The sequence below is a fragment of the Hordeum vulgare genome, chromosome 4H, assembly GCF_904849725.1.
Source record: "Hordeum vulgare subsp. vulgare chromosome 4H, MorexV3_pseudomolecules_assembly, whole genome shotgun sequence".
Classification (NCBI taxonomy): domain Eukaryota; kingdom Viridiplantae; phylum Streptophyta; class Magnoliopsida; order Poales; family Poaceae; genus Hordeum; species Hordeum vulgare.
Window position 1 is genome coordinate 488114456 of NC_058521.1, and position 20091 is coordinate 488134546.

The 20091-nt window shown below is 42.5% G+C and overlaps 1 pseudogene; it reads right to left on the minus strand.

Moving 5' to 3' along the window:
* Window positions 1-17695: 17695 nt before the first annotated feature.
* LOC123450645 lies at window positions 17696-18990 on the minus strand (annotated as a pseudogene).
* Between the last annotated feature and the right edge of the window lie 1101 nt (window positions 18991-20091).

Genomic DNA, 20091 nt, shown 5'->3' on the forward strand with positions numbered 1-20091 from the left:
ACAATTGTTACGACTCACGTGGTACTCATGGTAACAAAGTTTCACCTGGACACAGAGGAAGATAGGGGCTTATAGTTTCGCCTCCTACCTATTTACCTCAAGGGTAAAATCAACAATAATAAAGCATAAGTACTCAACTCCAAGTTGATATATGAATATAGATCTTTCCCAAGCAAGTGACGGTAGCCAAGACAAAGGTAAAAATAGGGAATTGGTGAAGATCACCATGACTCTCACAAGGGCAAAAAGTAAAGGTACAAGATAGGCCCTTCGCAGAGGGAAGCAGAGGTTGTCATGCGCTTTTGAGGTTTGAATGCGTGTCCTCTTAGTGCGGAGGAACATCACTTTATATTGCCTCCTGTGATAAAGAACTTTATTATGCAGTCTGTCGCTTTTATGTCTTCCTCATCACAGGTTCGTACAAAGCTTATTTTCCACACACTAATAGATCATACATATTAGAGAGCAATTTTTATTGCTTGCACCGATGAAAACTTACTTGAGGGATCTTATTCAATCCATAGGTAGGTATGGTGGACTCTCATGGCAAAACTGGGTTGAAGCTTTATGGATGCACAAGTAGTATCTCTACTTGGTGCGGGAGTTTTGGCTAATATGAGGTGGAAGAATTCGTCACATGCTAAGGGATCTCTAATCATATAACATTGTTTGGAACCAAGCAAATACAATTCATTATGTTGTCTTCCTTGTCCAACATCTACTCCTAAGCATGTAATAGGTTGGTGAGTGCTCACAATTGTAAAAAGTGTCTAAGATGATATATTTATATGTGAACCTCTCTTTCCTTATTACTTCTTATTAATTGCAACAATGACTAAGGTCTATGTTAATTTATTCTTAACAAGTTTCAATCATCATACGTGTCATATGTGAAGCTATCACTTTCCATAAGATCATCTCATGATCTTTCATGCTATCGTTCTTTTCATACTTTTGATCATGACACAAAGCAAAGCCCTTCAACTAAGACACTCTTTATTATATGGCTCAAGAGCTCGAATACGTCGGGGGAGACACAAGGAAAAAGACTCAAACTAAACACTAAAGACTTATTCCTCTAAGAGAAAAAATAAAAACTAAAAAGGAAAGAACTAAAATAAAGGTAAAACCAAAAGATATAAAGGTGACACGATACCAGGGCAACTCCCCCAAGCTTGGCAAAAGCCAAGGGGATTGCCCATACCAATGCTTAGTTGTCTTCCTTTGGTGGTGATGGTGGTGGAGTTGTTGAAGCAGTCTGATCCTCCGTCTTCCAAGGCATAGGTGCTCCATCATGGCAGGATGAACGAGTCGCCGGAATCCTCAAATCTGCAGCCAACCTTATTGATTTAAATCTATACTCATACTCACAGTTTTGGTTCTGCAGGTCATAGATCTGGTCCTGAAGTTGGTCAACCCTGTCATAGAGCCTGGAGAGGTGTTTCCCAATGTCAATGTCATCCATCTTGTGATTGCTGGTGAACTCCGTGATCATCATGTGGTTGGCGTTGAGTCCACGCTCCACCATCCCTTGGCACTTGAAGACTTGTTGCTCCATTGCTTCGAGCCTTGTCTCCATGCTTCCGGTCTTCTTAGGCCCCTCAACATCACGGATGTGCAACATCTCCTCGCTCATCTTGATAGATTGAGGGTGTTTCAGCACTTCTGTGAGGTAGGTATTGATGACCTTCTTGAAGATCTTGTCCTTAGGAGCGTTTGGGGAAGTCATGATGATCTAGATCTGCCACAGAAACAGGCTCGAAACGAAAACAGAGGAAAACTGCGCGATACGGAGATCAAAACCATCGGGCGTATATATATATTGATTTTTTTCTGGACCATAAGGAGTGCTCCACAAAAAAACGGAGTCCGGGAGGCACACGAGGTGCCCACAAGCCCTCTAGCCGCCGCCAGGGGGGTAGGTGGCGGCTACCAAGCTTGTGGCCGCCTCGTGCGCTCTCCGGACTGCTTTTTATTTTTCTAATTTTCCAAAAATTCCAAAATGGAGGAAATTTCCTATTGGAAAAGCTTCGGAGTCCAATTACTTACCGAAATAGATACCTCTACGTTTTCAGGGTCTGAAACAGGCTGATAAACATCCGTTATGTACTCCTTTGGAGTTATGATATTGATGATATTGGTCCCAACATTTATGGGAGTACCAGAGATATAATGCTTGATTCTTTGCCCATTTACCACTCTAGGAAAATTTCCTTCCGTGTTATTGATTTTGATGGCACCGGAGCGATATACTTCCTCGATAACGTAAGGACCTTCCCATTTAGAGAGAAGCTTGCCTGCGAAGAATCTTAAGCGAGAATTGTATAGCAGGACATAATCACCTACATTGAACTCTCGTTTCTATATTCGTTTATCGTTCCATCTCTTAACCTTTTCCTTGAACAACTTGGCATTCTCATATGCCTGGGCCCTCCATTCATCTAATGAGCTGATATCAAACAACCGCTTCTCACCGGCAAGTTTGAAATCGAAGTTGAGCTCTTTGATTGCCCAATAAGCTTTGTGTTCCAGCTCAAGAGGTAAATGACAGGCCTTACCGTAAACCATTTTATACGGAGACATGCCCATGGGATTCTTATAAGCAGTCCTATAAGCCCATAGTGCATCGTCAAGTTTGCTAGACCAATTCTTTCAAGATCTATTGACAGTCTTTTGTAGGATCAATTGGATCTCCCTATTACTCAACTCCACTTGACCACTAGACTGAGGATGATAAGGAGATGCAACTCTATGGTTGACATCATACTTAGCCAGCATCTTGCGGAAAACACCATGAATGAAGTGTGAACCGCCATCAGTCATCAAATATCCAGGGACTCCAAATCTTGGGAAAATGACTTCTTTAAGCATCTTAATAGAGGTGTGGTGATCAGCATTTTTCGTGGGGATAGCTTCTACCCACTTAGTGACGTAATCCACATCAACTAAGATGTGAGTGTACCCATTGGAACTCGGGAAAGGTCCCATATAATCAAAGCCCAAACATCAAATGGTTCAATGACAAGTGAATAGTTCATAGGCATTTCCTGACGCTTACTGATATTCCCTATTCTTTGGCATTCGTCACAAGACAAGACAAACTTACGTGCATCCTTGAAGAGAGTGGGCCAATAGAAACCTGATTGCAATACCTTATGAGTAGTTCTATCTCCAGCATGGTGTCCTCCGTAGGCTTTGGAATGACACTTCTGCAGGATCTGTCCCTGTTCATGTTGAGGCACGCAATGTCTAATAACACCATCTACTACTTCCTTATAAAGGTGAGGATCATCCCAAAAGTAGTGTCTCAAATCAAAGAAGAATTTCTTCTTTTGCTGATAGGTGAAACTGGGTGGTATGTATTTGGCTACGATATAGTTTGCGTAATGAGCATACCACGGGGCACTATGCGAAGTGCGAATGAAATTTAATTGTTCATCAGGAAAGTTGTCATCAATAGGTCGTGGGTCATCAAGGACATTCTCTAGCCTGGACAAGTTATCTGCTACAGGGTTATCAACACCCTTTCGGTCAACGACATGCAAATCAAATTCCTGTAGCAGGAGAACCCATCTGATCAGCCTAGGCTTAGCGTCCTTCTTCTCCATAAGGTACTTAATAGCAGCATGATCAAAGTGAATAGTGACTTGGAATCAACTATATAAGATCTGAACTTTTCACATGCAAACACGACTCCTAAAAACTCCTTTTCCGTAGTGGCATAGTTTCTTTGGGCACTGTCTAGAGTTTTACTAGCGTAGTGAATAACATTCAACTTCTTGTCAACTCTTTGTCCTAGAACAGCACCAACAGCATAATCACTAGCGTCGCACATGATTTCAAAGGGCAAGTTCCAGTCAGGTGGTTGAACAATAGGTGTGGTTATCAAAGCCTTCTTAAGTATTTCGAAAGCTTCCTCACAATCCTCATCAAAAACAAAAGGAGCATCCTTCTACAAGAGGTTGGTAAGAGGCCTAGAAATCTTAGAGAAGTCTTTAATGAACCTTCTATAGAAACCAACATGACCTAGGAAACTTCGTATACCTCTGATATCTGTGGGGCAAGGCATTTTCTCAATTGCATCAACCTTAGCCTTATCAACTTCAATGCCTCTTTCACATATTTTGTGTCCTAAGACGATGCCTTCATTAACCATAAAGTGGCACTTCTCCCAATTCAAGACGAGGTTGGTATCTTTGCATCTCTGTAAGACTCGATCAAGGTTGCTGAGGCAATCATCAAAGGAAGACCCATAAACGGAGAAGTCATCCATGAAAACCTCGACAATCTTTTCACAATAGTCAGAGAATATAGCCATCATACATCTTTGAAAGGTGGCAGGTGCATTGCATAAGCCAAAAGGCATACGTCTATAAGCAAAGGTACCGAAGGGGCAGGTGAAAGTGGTTTTCTCCTGATTAGATTGTGCAACAGGTATTTGCGAGAAACCTGAATAACCGTCTAGAAAGCAGAAGTGTGTGTGTTTGGATAGCCTTTCTAGCATTTGGTCGATAAACGGCAAAGGATAATGGTCTTTCCTGGTTGCCTTGTTCAGTTTCCGGAAGTCTATCACCATCCTATAGCCAGTAATAATCCTTTGTGGGATTAATTCATTCTTATCATTAGGAACGACGGTGATACATGCCTTCTTAGGTACGCAATGTACTGGACTTACCCAATCACTATGAGCAACAGGATAAATGATTCCTGCTTCCATAAGCTTTAATATTTCTTTTCTAACGACCTCTTTCATCTTAGGATTTAATCTCCTTTGATGATCGACAACTGGTTTAGAATCAGGATCAGTTTTAATCTTGTGCTGACATAGAGTGGGACTAATACCCTTAAGATCATCAAGAGTATATCCAATAGCAGCACGGTGCTTCCTCAGAGTTTTTAGTAACTTCTTCTCTTCGTGCTCTGAGAGGAGAGCACTAATAATAACATGGTATATCTCCTTCTCATCAAGATAGGCATACTTAAGAGTATTAGGCAACTGTTTAAGCTCGAACACAGGATCACCCTTTGGTGGGGGAGGATCCCCAAGCAGTTCAACAGGCACATTATTCTTGAGAATAGGATATTGTTCTAAGACAATTTTATCTATCTCATCTCTTTCCTCCATATGCATATCATTTTCATACTCAAGCAGATATTGATCTAAAGGATACGTAGGAGGTACGGCAATAGAGGCAAGAGCAATGATTTCATCCCTACCAGACGAATCTTTTTTGTGGGGCTGTCTTCCCAACTTGGAGAAGTTAAATTCATGAAACACACCCTCGAAACTAACTGTGACAGTCTGCTTAATGCAATCAATGTGAGCATTGACAGTGTTGAGAAAGGGTCTACCGAATATGATGGGACAAAAGCTATCTTGTGCAGTACCAAGGACGAGGAAATCAGTAGGATACTTCGTCTTACCACACAGGACTTCTACGTCTCTCACAATTCCCAGAGGGCATATAGTGTCTCTATTAGCTAGCGTAATAGTGACATCAATGGGTTCTAGCTCAGCAGGTGCAATCTCATCTTTGATTTCATCATATAGGGAACGGGGTATTGCACTAACACTAGCTCCCATATCACATAAACTATGGTAACAGTGATCTCCTATCTTGACAGAAACAACGGGCAGGCCAACTACAGGTCCGTATTTGTCTTTCGCGTGAGGTTTAGCAATTCTAGCGGAGTCCTCATAGAATTTGATAACATGCATGTCTATGTCTTCGACTAAGAGATCTTTGATAATAGCAACACTAGGTTCAACTCTAATCTCCTCATGGGGTGCAAGTGGTCTAATGTAACCCCTACGTATCACCGTTGGAGCTTTAGAATAATCCTTTTTCCTAGCTGTAACATCCCAAATTTTGGAATGTTAATATAATTATTAGATTGATTGTTTGTTTGTTTGAGTGATTGAAACTTGGGTGAAGTTTTGGAACTTTCAAAAAAAAACTTTTGAATGAGAGAGAATAAAATGACTTTCCCCTTTTCCTGTGAATTCAAATTCATCTATTTAAATTAAATGAAAGAAGATGGCATAACTTCTTCAACTATAAAGAATTTGAATGAAGGTGGCATTTGAATTTTCTTTCGATTTTTGTTTTGCAATTCTATTTTTCTCCACTCAGGAAATGCCGGGAATAAATTCTTGCCAAGCAAGAAAGAGAGGAGGAACATGACCCTCCAAAACCAGGGGCATTCATTGAAATATTTTGAGCCAAGAAAACCAAAATTTAATTGAGAAAATATTTCCAAAAAAATAAAGCATTTAGGGGATTTTCTGAAAAACATTTTTTTAAGTTTTTATTTTGGCCGTGGAAAAATGTCCATCATTTAGATTTTATTTTTCTGATAATTTTAGTATATAGAAACTCTATATTCCGAATTTATTTGGTTTCCCTTTTATGGCTTACTTTCAGGTTTTTGAAAACAAGAAAGAAATCACTTTTATTAGAAAGTACCTAGGCCACGTTAGGAAACGAATCTGGCCCAATCCATACCTTCTTCTTCCTCCTCACGACCTTCCTTCTCTAGCCAGGGCACAAGCTTCCTCTCCCAGATTCGCGGGATTCCTTCCCTCTCCGCACCTCCCACCACCCCTATAAAATTGCCCCTCCTCTCCTCGTTCCATTTTCCCCATCAGCTCACCCTCTCCCTACCCGTAGCCACGGCGCCCCAACCATTGTTGTTCCTCCCAGGAACCGAACAGAAGGACGCCCATGAGCCCCTGACGCCCCCCTTCCTCGCCTCCGGGACCCCCTCCGCCGTTCCCCCTCCCCGCCGGCGACCCTCCCCTCGCTGGAGTGCCCCTCCCCTCGCCGGAGCAAGCCTCACCTCGCCGTCTAACCTCCCAGCCACGACCAACCTTCCAGCCATGGTGAGCTTCAAAAAAATCCCGTCATAGTTTTTTTCTTCAGAAAAGTGCAAACTTAGAAAATTCATATCTATTAGTCTATAACTCCAAATTAGGTGATTCTTTTTGCGTTAGATCAGAAATTTCTTGTAGTTTCTGAAAATATATAATTTGTCTATGATTGGATTTAGAAAATTTGAATTAGATCAGATTTGATTTAAATCTTTTTTGCTTATTCTGGGAGTTTAACAATAGATTTTGAATTAATTCTTTTTGCTACTGATCACTAGTGATCTTATTTATCAGTGGTAAAAATTTCAGAATTGTTTGAGTGTTTTAGCTCATTATTACTGGTGAAACACTTTCTGTTTCACTTCCTTTAGGATTATGACTATATTTCTTTCTTTAGTTGTTTTTAAATTGTTTTTCTTTTATATTTCAGAAAGATTATGTTCTGTTTCTGTTAGTTAACAGTAGGTTTGCAACAAGTTTTGATTTTATTTTTATATGTTATCATGAAATCAATTCTAGTTCTCTAATAACTTGCAACTGATTTCTCTACTAGTTCAACTCCCATTTGAAAATACTTTCAAATACTTTTATGAAAATTACTTTATTTTATCTTAGTTCAATTTATATTTTATTCTCTTAATATTTTAGTGTTTTATTTTCTGTTAGACAAAAACTATTTTTGTGAATGTTGTAGTAGAAGGCTCCCTGGCTTCTTTGAAGTTTCCTTCAGATTCTTATTCGCTCTCTCTTTTGTTTTGATTGCTAGAATGATTGCTAGTATGAGTGCTTATGTGAATGATATGTTTGTTATATAGATTTCATCGGAGAGTGACGAGTAGTCTATCAAGTTATTCCTCGAGAACGAAAATTCTTCTTGGTCAACATCACTAGGAAAGTCATTTGATCATGTATCACCTATGTTTTATGCATCGTAGTTCTACCATCCTATGCCCAATTGCATGTTGAGTAGGTACTTGGAAATTATGGTTACATATTGTAGTATCATTTGGTAGGCACCCAACAACCCCGTTACTTGGCCCGGGACGACAAATTTCATATTGCTATGCTTGAGTAGACGGGATTCTGGTTGAGAGTTTATCACGAGTGATGCGAGAATAATTTAATAACCAAGACCGGTTAAGTCAAGACTTTTCAAGACCTCGTGATGCAATGCAACTCTGGGTGAAGGACTTTTGATCGGCTCCCTGGAGAAACCAGTGGATGACCCGGGATGCAGGAGATGTGCCATGACATCTTGCGGAAAGCTTCACCCAGGCTCAAAGAGACAGACGGATATTTTCAAGACCCAAGGCTTACCTGCACAACCACAAGTCATTATGGGCTCTGTCTTGGTTGGTCAACATGGCGACTCTGGACAGGCGGTGCCAGCAGATGTAGAAGAACGGTAGGATTTGGATGGGCACCGACATGGATTCAGAGGGACCCGTTGAAAGACCATGTTTTGATCATCCGGTATTCAAACACCGTGAAGTGCGAGGACATACACGGAGGCGATCAAATCTTGTGGGGAACGTGTGCAAAACTCTGCAGAGTACTCAAACCAAATCGATTAGCCGTGTCCACGGTCATGGACAACTTGAGCCAAAGGAACTGAAGTTATCTGAAATTCTCAACACAAATAATAATATTGATGTGGGTATTATTGACAACAAGGGTACGAGAATTGGTTGGTGGAACCATCTCGTTAACAACCAACAATGTAGTAACATTTTGCTTTTAGCCCTCTCTTGATGTAGGAGAAAACCTTGCTTTTCGCTAAAAACTTACAGCCCCACCTGCCATATATGCATATAGAACAGATGATTACTTTTTCACCTCTCTCTTATGTGACTTGCCGGCATATTCAATATGCTAACCTACACGGCTGCAACGTCTTATGTTGCAGATATTTTTCCTCGACGAGTAAGAGTACGATTCAGGGTTACGGTCCGCACTCAACTTGCCGTTGGTGTTTATTGGAACTCCACTCCCTTGACTGTTTCCGCTGATATTTTAAGGTATATATCAGTTTTACACTATTTACATGTGATTGCACTTTGATATATACATTGATGTACTGTGTGTGCCAGCATACTGATCCAGGATGGCACAGAAACACAGAGTCTTGACTCGTTTTGAGTCGGGTCGCTACACTAGCAGGGTAAGGTGGTTTCTCAGCGTAAGCACAAGGAACAACACGATCACTAAAAGCAATGACTTTCTCCTCAACTAGATTGGTTTTGACTATGTTGCTTTCTACAGGAGGATGATACTTAAACTACTTCTCTTTGGGAAGATCAACATGAGCAGCAAAAGATTCACATAGAGAAGCTACTATCTCACAGTCAAGTCCATACTTAGCGCTAAAATCTCTAGAAGTGTTTGTCTCAACAAAAGATTTAAGGCAATCAAACTGGAAATTCATACCTGACTCCTTACCTTCTTCCAGCTCCCAATCTTCAGAGTTACGTTTGATTCTTTCCAATAAATTCCACTTGTGGTCAATATCCTTCTTCATAAAAGAACCGGTACAAGAAGTGTCAAGTATGGTACGATCTTCATGAGAAAGCCGAGCATAAAAGTTTTGAGTGATAATTTATCTCGAGAGCTCATGATTGGGGCATGAATATAGCATTGATTTAAGCCTCCCCCAAGCTTGAGCTATGATTTCCCTGTCACGAGGCCAAAAGTTATAAATATAATTCCGATCATGATGTACTAAATGCATAGGATAGAACTTTTGATGAAATTCCAATTTCAACCGATTGTAGTCCCATGATCCAGTATCATCACATAGCCTATACCATGTCAAAGCCTTATCCTTCTAAGATAAAGGAAAGACTTTCTTCTTTACCTCATCCTCGGGCAAACCTACAAGCTTAAATAAACCACAAACTTCATCTACATAGATCAGATGCAAGTCTGGATGTGAAGATCCATCTCGTGTAAAAGGATTAGCCAGCAGTTTCTCAAGCATACCCGAAGGAATTTCATAAAAGATATTTTCAGTAGGTACCTCAGGTTGAGGAACTACTCCTCGTGCTTCCGTTTGTGGTGAATATACCCCGAACAAACTCCTCAAAGGAACGGTTTCCATAGTGACAAGTGACAATAAATTTTAGCACAGTATATAAATGTTTCCTTACCAATTTCCACTTACCAAAGGCGGTTCACTCCCTGGCAACGACGCCAGAAAAGAGTCTTGATGACCCATAAGTATAGGGGATCAATCGTAGTCCTTTCGATAAGTAAGAGTGTCGAACCCAACGAGGAGCGGAAGGCTCTCATAAACGGTTTTCATCAAGGTAATAACTGCAAGCACTGAAAGTAGCAGTAACAAGTGATGATGTAGCGAGGTGAAACGTAGCAAGTGAAAAGTAACAAGTAACAAGTAGTAGCAATGGTGCAGCAAGTGGCCCATCCCTTTTGTAGCAAGGGACAAGTCTGAACAAAGTCTTATAGGAGGAAAAATGCTCCCAAGGACAAACGGGAATTGCTGTCATGCTAGTTTCATCATGTTCATGTGATTCGCGTTCGTTACTTTGATAGTTTGATATGTGGGTGGACCGGCGCTTGGGTGCTGCCCTTACTTGGAAAAGCATCCCACTTATGATTATCCCCTCTCGCAAGCATCCGCAACTACAAAAGAAGAATTAAGACAACGTCTAACCATAGCATTAAACTAGTGGATCCAAATCAGCCCCTTACGAAGCAACGCATAGACTGGGGTTTAAGCTTCTGTCACTCCAGCAACCCATCATCTACTTACTACTCCCCAATGCCTTCCTCTAGGCCCAAGTATGGTGAAGTGTCATGTAGTCGACGTTCACATAACACCACTAGAGGAAAAGACAACATACAGCATATCAAAATACCGAACGAATACCAAATTCACATGACTATTACTAACATGACTTATCCCATGTCCTCACGAACAAAAGTAACTACTCACAAAGCATAATCATAATCATGATCAGAGGTGTAATGAATAGCATCAAGGATCTGAACATAAACTCTTCCACCAAGTAATCCAACTCGCATCAACTACAAAGAGTAATCAACACTACTAGCAACCTTACAAGTACCAATCGGAGTCGCGAGACGGAGATTGGTTACAAGAGATGAACTAGGGATTGGAGAGGAGATGATGCTGATGAAGATGTTGATGAAGATGCCTCGCCTCCGACGAGAGGAGTGTTGGTGATGACGATGGCGACGATTTCCCCCTCCAGGAGGGAAGTTTCCCCAGCAGGATCGTCCTGCCGGAGCTCTAGATTGGATCTGCTCAAGTTCCGCCTCCTGGCGGCGGAGAAACCACGAAAAAGCTCCCTCTTGATTTTTTCTAGAACGAAACCCTTCATATAGAAAAAGAGGGGGGCCAATGGGCCGTCAGGGAGCCCACAAGCCCTGTAGCCGCCACCAGGGGGTGGCGGCTACCAGGCTTGTGGGGCCCTGATAGCTCCCCTTTGGTACTTCTTTCACCCAGTATTTTTTATATATTCCCAAAAAATTCCACGTAAATTTTCAGGGCATTTGGAGTTGTGCAGAATAGAGGACTCAAATTTGCTCCTTTTCCAGTCTAGAATTACAGCTGCCTGAATTCTCCCTCTTCAAATAAACCTTGCAAAATAAGAGAGAAAAGGCATAAATATGGTCACAAAGTAATATAACAGCCCATAAAGCGATAAATATCAACATGAAAGCATGATGCAAAATGGACGTATCAGTAACTAGAGGGATGTCTATTTGAGTGGGAGTTTATTAGTAATTTGATTAGCTAAACTCTAATCGTCTTGAACATAGTCTAAGTCCACTTTGCAATATTTTATGTTGTAGATCAATGGCTCACGCAGTAGCAACCCTGAATTTCAATACGTTCCTAGAGAAAGCTAAGCTGAAAGATGATGGTAGCAACTTTGTAGACTGGGCTCGTAATCTAAGGCTCATCCTACAAGCTGGGAAAAAGAATTATGTCCTTGATGCAGCGCTAGGAGATGAACCACCCGCTACGTCTGATCAAGATGTTTTGAATGCTTGGCAAGCACGTAAGGAGGACTACTCAGTAGTTCAATGTGCAGTCTTGTATGGCTTAGAACCGGGACTTCAACGACGCTTTGAACGTCATGGAGCATATGAGATGTTCCAGGAGTTGAATTTTATCTTTCAGAAGAATGCCTGGATCGAGAGGTATGAGACCTCCGATAAATTATATGCTTGCAAAAGGGAGGAGAATTTGTTTGTCAGTGAACATTTGCTCAAAATGTCTAGGTACTCAAATCGTCTAGCTGAGCTGGGGATTGAACTCCCGCAAGAGGCTATCACTGACAGAATTCTTCAATCACTGCCACCTAGCTACAAGAGCTTTGTGTTGAACTATAATATGCAAGGGATGAATAAGTCACCCGACGAGTTATTCGCGATGCTGAAAGTCGCAGAGTCAGAACTCTGGAAAGAACATCAAGTGTTGATGGTGAATAAGACCACTGGTTTCAAGAAAAGCGACAAAGGCAAGAAGGGTAACTCCAAGAAGAGCGGCAAAGCTGTTGCTCCTCCGACGAAGAAAGCCAAGGTGGACCTAAGCCAGAAACTGAGTGCTATTATTGCAAGGGGATGGGTCACTGCAAGCGCAACTGCCCCAAGTATTTGGCTGATAAGAAGGCGGCCAACGCCAAACCAGGCATATGTGATATACATGTTATTGATGTGTACCTAACCAACTCTCGTAGTAGTGCCTAGGTATTTGATACCGGTTTTGTTGCTCATATTTGCAACTCGAGGTAGGAACTACAGAATAAACGAAGGCTGACGAAGGATGAAGTGACGATGCACGTGGGAAATGGTTCCAAGGTTGATGCAATCGCCGTCGGCACGATCTCACTTCAGTTACCATCAGGATTAGTTATGAACTTAAATAATGGTTATTTAGTGCCTGCGTTAAGCATGAACATTATATCTGGATCTTGTTTATTGCGAGAGGGTTACTCATTTAAGTCAGAGAATAATGGTTGTTCTATTTTTATGATTAATATCTTTTATGGTCATGCACCCAATGTGGGGGTTTTTTCATATTGAATCTTGATTGTGATGACACGCATATCCATAAAATTGAGACCAAAAGATGTAGAGTTAACAATGATAGCGCCACCTTTTTGTGGCACTGCCGCTTAGGTCATATTGGTGTAAAGCGCATGAAGAAACTCCATGCTGATGTCTTTTGGAGTCACTTGATTTCGAATTACTTGACACGTGTGAACCATGCCTCATGGGCAAGATGACTAAGACTCCGTTCTCCGGAACAATGGAGCGTCCAAGTGACTTGTTGGAAATCATACATACTGATGTGTGCGGTCCAATGAGTGTGGAGGCGTGTGATGGATATCGTTATTTTATCACCTTCACTCATGATTTGAGTAGGTATGGATATATCTACTTGATGAAGCACAAGTCTAAAACGTGTGAGAAGTTCAAGAAATTTTAGAATAAGGTTGAAAATCATCGTAACAAGAAGATCAAGTTCCTACGATCTGATCGAGGGGGCAAATATCTGAGTTTCGAGTTTGGTGCTCACTTAAGACAATGTGGAATCGTTTCATAGTTGACACCGCCTGGAACACCACAACGTAATGTTGTGTCCGAATGTCGTAATCGTACTTTGTTAGATATGGTGCGATCTATGATGTCTCTTACCGATTTGCCATTATCGTTTTGGGGTTATGCATTAGAGACAGCTGCATTCACTTTAAATAGGGCACCATCAAAATCCGTTGAGACGACGCCATATGAGCTATGGCATGGCAAGAGGCTAAAGTTGTCGTTTCTTAAAGTTTGGGGATGCGATGCTTATGTCAAAAAGCTTCAGCCTAAAAAGCTGGAACCCAAAGCAGAAAAGTGCGTCTTCGTAGGTTACCCAAAAGAGACAGTTGGGTACACCTTCTATCTCAGATCCGAGGGCAAAGTGTTTGTTGCTAAGAACGGAGCTTTTCTTGAGAAGGAGTTTCTCTCGAAAGAATTGAGTGGGAGGAAGATAGAACTTGATGAGGTTGTGGAACCTCTGCTCCCTCTAGATGGTGGCGAAGGGCAGAGGGAAATCTCTGTTGAGGCAACACCGGTTGAGGAGGAAGCTAATGATGATGATCATGAAGCTTCGGATCAAGTTACTATCGGACCTCACAGGTCGACAAGATCACGTACTGTCGTCGAGTGGTACGGGAATCCTGTCTTATCTATCATGTTGTTAGAGAACAATGAACCTGCGAATTATGAAGAAGCAATGGTGGGCCTGGATTCCAACAAATGGTTAGAGGCCATGAAGTCTGAGATAGGATGTATGTATGAAAACAAAGTGTGGACTTTGGAAGTATTACGGGAAGGTCGCAAGGCTATTCAGAACAAATGGATCTTTAAGAAGAAGACGGACGCGGACGGTAATGTGATCATTTATAAAGCCATAGGGTCTGTCATGTATGCAATGTTGTGCACAAGACCAGATGTCAGCTTGGCCATAAGTATGGCAGGCAGGTTTCAAAGTGATCCAGGAGTGGAACACTCGGCGGTGGTCAAGAATATTCTGAAGTACATGAAAAGGACTAAGGAAATGTTTCTCGTTTATGGAGGTAACGAAGAGCTCGTCGTAAAGGGTTACGTTGATGCAAGCTTTGACACTGATCCGAATGACCCTAAGTCTCAAACCGGATACATATTTATTCTTAATGGGGGTGCGGTAAGCTGGTGCAATTCCAAGCAAAGCGTCATAGCAAATTCTACATGTGAAGCGGAGTACATGGCTGCCTCGGAGGCGGCTAAGGAGGGTGTGTGGATGAAGCAGTTCATGACGGATCTTGGAGTTGTGCCGAGCGCACTAAATCCAGTAACTCTGTTATGTGACAACACTAGTGCCATTGCTCTAGCCAAGGAACCAAGGTTTCACAAGAAGATTAGACACATCAAACGACACTTCAACCTCATCCACGACTATGTCAAAGGAGAGGACGTAAATATTTGCAAAGTGCGCACAGATCTGAATGTTGCAGATCCGCTGACTAAACCTCTTCCACGAGTGAAGCATGATCAACACCAGAACTGTATGGGTGTTAGATTCATTCCAATGTAAATCGCATAGCGATGTGAGACTAGATTATTGACTCTAGTGCAAGTGGAAGACTGTTGGAAATATGCCCTAGGGGCAATGATAGTTATTATTATATTTCCTGTTTCAAGATAATCGTTTATTATCGATGTTATAATTGTATTGAATGAAAGCATATATATACATGTGTGGATATATAGACAAAACAAAGTCCCTAGTAAGCCTCTAGTTGACTAGCTAGTTGATCAAGGATGGTTAAGTTTTTCTGACCATATGCAAGTGTTGTCACTTGATGACTGGATCACATCATTAGGAGAATGATGTGATGGACAAGACCCAAACTATAAACGTAGCATGTGATCGTGTCATTTTCTTGCTATTGTTTTCTGCGTGCCAAGTATTCATTCCTATGACCATGAGATCATGTAACTCACTGACACTGGAGGAATACCTTGTGTGTATCAAACGTCGCAACGTGCTAGGTGACTATAAAGGTGCTCTACAGGTATCCCCGAAGGTGTCTGTTGAGTTAGCATGGATCAAGACTGGGATTTGTCACTCCGTGTGACGGAGAGGTATCTCGAGGCCCACTCGGTAATACAACATCACATACAAGCCTTGCAAGCAATGTGACTAAAGTGTTAGTCACGGGATCTTGTATTACGAAACGAGTAAAGAGACTTGCCAGTAACAAGATTGAAATAGGTATAGGGATACCGATGATCAAATCTCGGGCAAGTAACATACCGAAGGACAAAGGGAACGATATACGGGATTATATGAATCCTTGGCACAGAGGTTTAATCGATAAGATCTTTGTAGAATATGTAGGATCCAATATGGACATCCATGTCTCACTGTTGGATATTGACCGGGGACTGTCTCAGGTCATGTCTGCATAGTTCTCGAACTCGTAGGGTCTGCAAACTTAAGGTTCGGTGACGTTTCGGTATAGTTGAGTTATAGGTGTTGGTGACCGAAGGTTTGTTCGGAGTCCCGAATGAGATCACGGACGTCACGAGGGTTTCTGGAACGGTCCGGAAATGAAGGTTGATATATAGGATTGTTTCATTTGGCCTCCGGAAAGATTTTGGGCATTAAGGGCAGTGTACCGGGAGTGACAAATGGGTTCCTGGTTTTTATCGGGAAGGGCCCACCCACCCGGGAGTGAACCTAATAGCCCATGGGTGGCGCACCAGCCCTTAGTGGGCTATTTCGGCCAAGAGGAAAAAATCAAGGAGAAAGAAAAAAAAGGAAAAAATGGAGGAGGTGGGAAGGAAGGGACACCTCCCTCCAAACCGACTTGGAGGAGGATCCCTCCTCCCTTCGGCCGGCGCCCCAAGGGCAATCCCCACCCCTTGGCTCCTCCTATATATACTTGAGGTTTAGGGCTTTTTGAGACAAAAGTTTGACACGTGCAACCCTAAACCTCTACTTCATAGTTCTTCCTCTAGATCGGTTTTCTGCGGAGCTCCGGCGGAGCCCTGCAGGAATAGATCATCACCATCACCGGTGTGTCGTCATGCTGCCGGTGAACTCATCTACTTCCCCGTCTCTCTTGCTGGATCAAGAAGGCGGAGATCGTCATCGAGCTGTACGTGTGCTGAACGCGGAGGTGCCGTCCATTCTGCGTGAAGGGCTGAAGGCATCACAGATTCATAACAATAAATCTGTAAACTCTGTCGGACGACGGTGCAGTAAATTTCGCAACGGAAAGAGAAGTCTTACCGCTTATGCTGGTATTGGAGTGAAGAATCTCCTGTTGTCTGTGGGAGTAGAGATTGTGCTGCTGCTTCTTGGCTCTTGGGAGGCAACACCAGCTCATTATCCTCGGTTGCTATGGTGGCAGCAGTCCTCGTCAAGCTTGCAGGAACATTCACCAAGGCGGCGCCGCGCTCTAGTCTGCCTAAACATAAGACAAGAGCTCGAGTCTGACGATTTCATAGAAACTGTAACTGCAGGAGAGGCCAAGCTGGACTGAAATTTTATAAAGGCTGAAAGTTGAGGAGATGGCCAAGCTGGACTAAAATTTGTAAAAGCTGAAAGTTCAGGAGAGGGCCAAGTTGCAGGGAAGTTCATGATAGCATGCGTGTGGCTCTGTATGAAAGCCCGGCTTGGCTATCTTCTTCATCTTTCGGAGCAGATGAGGGTCAGGGGTCACCATGAATGAAATTAACCTCAAACCTACTACCGTGGAAGCTCCTCGCCGATAAAAGAGACAGAGAAGTGCAAGACACTTGGGTCCAGGCTGCAGTTGAGCCTGGATCTTCTCCAAGCCGCTTCTGACAAGTGACAAGGGTCGGCGGGGTACCTTGCAGGTAGGCAGGAGAGCAGCCGACTTGGCGGGGGCGGCGCTTGCTTGCTTGCTCGCTTGGTGTGTGTGTGTGTGTTCTTCCCGGGTGAGTCGAGTCGAGTCAGATCGGCGACGAGCGAGCGGCGGCGGCGGCACGACAGAGGCAGAGGAAATGGATAGATGTTGGAGGAAATGGATGGATAACTTAAATACTAAGCTGTACATTTTTTATGCAACTACGGGTAACTCCAAAACTCTCAATTTACTACTTACAATCCTTTTTTATAGTATATGTCTGGCTTCGTGATGATTTCCTTGGTTTCGATCTGATCCGAGTATCATAATGGCCTAGTCTTATTCCCTAACCCTTCTTTTGCATGCCCCATGGAATAACCTCTTCTTTTACAGTATCTCATCACATAATAACCTTAGTATGATAAAAGGTTCAAGAGAATACAATTTGTAAAATTTCTGATTGAAAACTCACAAAACTCATTTGGTATTGATTCCACGCAAGGAAAGGGTACAGAATGAACCAAAACACCATATCCGTAAAGCATCACCACACCTGCATTTGTGTGAAAACAAGGAGCTCAAAATTGGGTGGGCAACAAACACCAAACCTGTAATCATCACCGTTCATCAGCCGGCCACAGTTCATAATGCTTTTAGTTAAGCGAATAGCTACAATAATGTAGAAGAATTACATGTCAAGCAATTACACTTTCAGATTATGTTTTTTTGCATCAATCACAACACACCTACTGTTCAGCAATTAAAACTCAGAAAATCATGTGCACTTTGTACTCAAGTGTATATGGCGAGTTACCTAAAACATGATCTGAAACAGGTAGCCCCAAAATCCCGCAATTTCCCGACCATCATGTGTTTTATTCAAACAAGAACTTTTGATGGAATTGTTGTATGTACTTTCCTCTGTGGGAGCAATGATATAAGAACCATGGTCTGCATCAGATTTATCCGTCTTGCAAGCGTACTGATAACATCCATAAACCGAAAGCACCGAGCCAAGCTAAAGATGAAAAAGGTGCACGTTAGAGGTATCACCTAGTAAGTGCCAGCAAAATAGGCAATGAGCAAGCATGCACAATACAAAAAATTGCATGTTGTACAAAACAAAACAGAAATCATATTGGCAATGTTTCAATTTTTGGCATAATATGTTGTTGTCATTCTCATGTGTAAGCACGAATAAGTGGTCATAAATAAGTTTATTGTAGCAAACAACATACCCCAAAGTACAGGGTGACAAGCAAAAAGGTCCACCTATCAAATGTAGAGAACAAACAGAATCAAATAATTTTATGAATATTACTTGAAATGGACAATTTTCTTTACAGGCAGTAACACGAGGAAAGATGAAGTAGCTTACTGAGTGTAGTAAAGGAAGACGGTCCACCCATCGACAATAACATCATAGATAATCACCGAAGCCATAAACAAGAACGACACAAGGCGAAAAGCCAGCAGCCAAGCAGGATGGATGTCATCAAGGCACGGCTTCCATCAATCCTCAAGATACACAACTTCGGGTCCGATCGTGGGCCGCGCCTCCTCTCTGTCGACCCCCTCGTCATTGCTGGCCGGCGAACTGGGCCCCTCGTACTTCCAGATCAGGTAGCACGCCAGTGCCATGCAGGAGTAGACCCAGGTAGCGCAGAGCACGAACCTCCAGTTGAGCCAGTAGCCCGGGTCGGTGGTGTCCATGACCATGATTGATCGCAAAGCTGCCACCAAATTCACAACATATTTTATCAGCCTTTTTTCTGTACAATTCGATACTGATACCATAATTGTGGATGTGACCAAGAGAAGAGGCATTTTCCCCTGTTCCACGCCGACAAGCTGATATATTCGCCAAACGGTGAAAGAAAAAGAGGAATGGAATCGGGTGGCACCCCCACGGGAAAGGGAAAGTGAAAGTGCGTTATATCGACTAGAGGGGGGGTGAATAGGAGATTTTTAGAATTTCATCACTGAGGAAATTCCTTTTGAGGAAATTCCTCACTGATGACTAACTTACAGCGGAAACAGTTAAGGATCAGTTGTGCAATTGTTCACAGCAGCAGTATTACAGAGTTAAGATTATGAAAACAGATTGCACAGCAAGCAGGCACGCAGAATACAGATGATGATTTACTCAAGTGAAGAATTTGGGGTTGAGGAAATTCAGAGAAAGTCTTCAGCAAATTCTTCAAACAGTCACAGTGAAAGTCATCAACACATAATACAGATAAAGTAAAGAGTTGAGGAATTAGAACCCAATTCTTGGTGAAGACTGTTGTTGATGACCCAGTTCCAACTGCTGTGACAGTTGTACATCTGGTTTGGAGCGGCTTGGTATTGAAACCAAAGGACACCCAGTCCCGAGACACACAGTCCCTACCGTATTCTCCTTGAGCTAAGGACACACAGTCCTCGCCCAACACTCGTGGTAAGTCTTCAGGGCAGACTTCCAAACCCTCACAAACTCGGTCACCCGGCGATCCACAATTGACTGCTGGATTGCTCTAGACCATGACGCCTAACCGTCTGGAGGATGCACAGTCCTCAAAGGTAAAAGGCTTCAGTCCCACACAGGAACAACTTCTTCAGTGATGCTCAATCACTAGATTTGGTTTGTGGTTTCGGTGGGTGGTGTATTTCCTCACTGATGATTTACTCTCGAAAGCTCTGAGGAATTGGGTTGCTCTTATGACAAGTGTCAGTTTCTAGCGGAGCAGCCAACCAGCTAGTGGTTGTGGGGGGCAGCTATTTATAGCCTGGGAGCATCCCGACATGATTTGACATTAATGCCCTTAAATAATATGACCGTTGGAG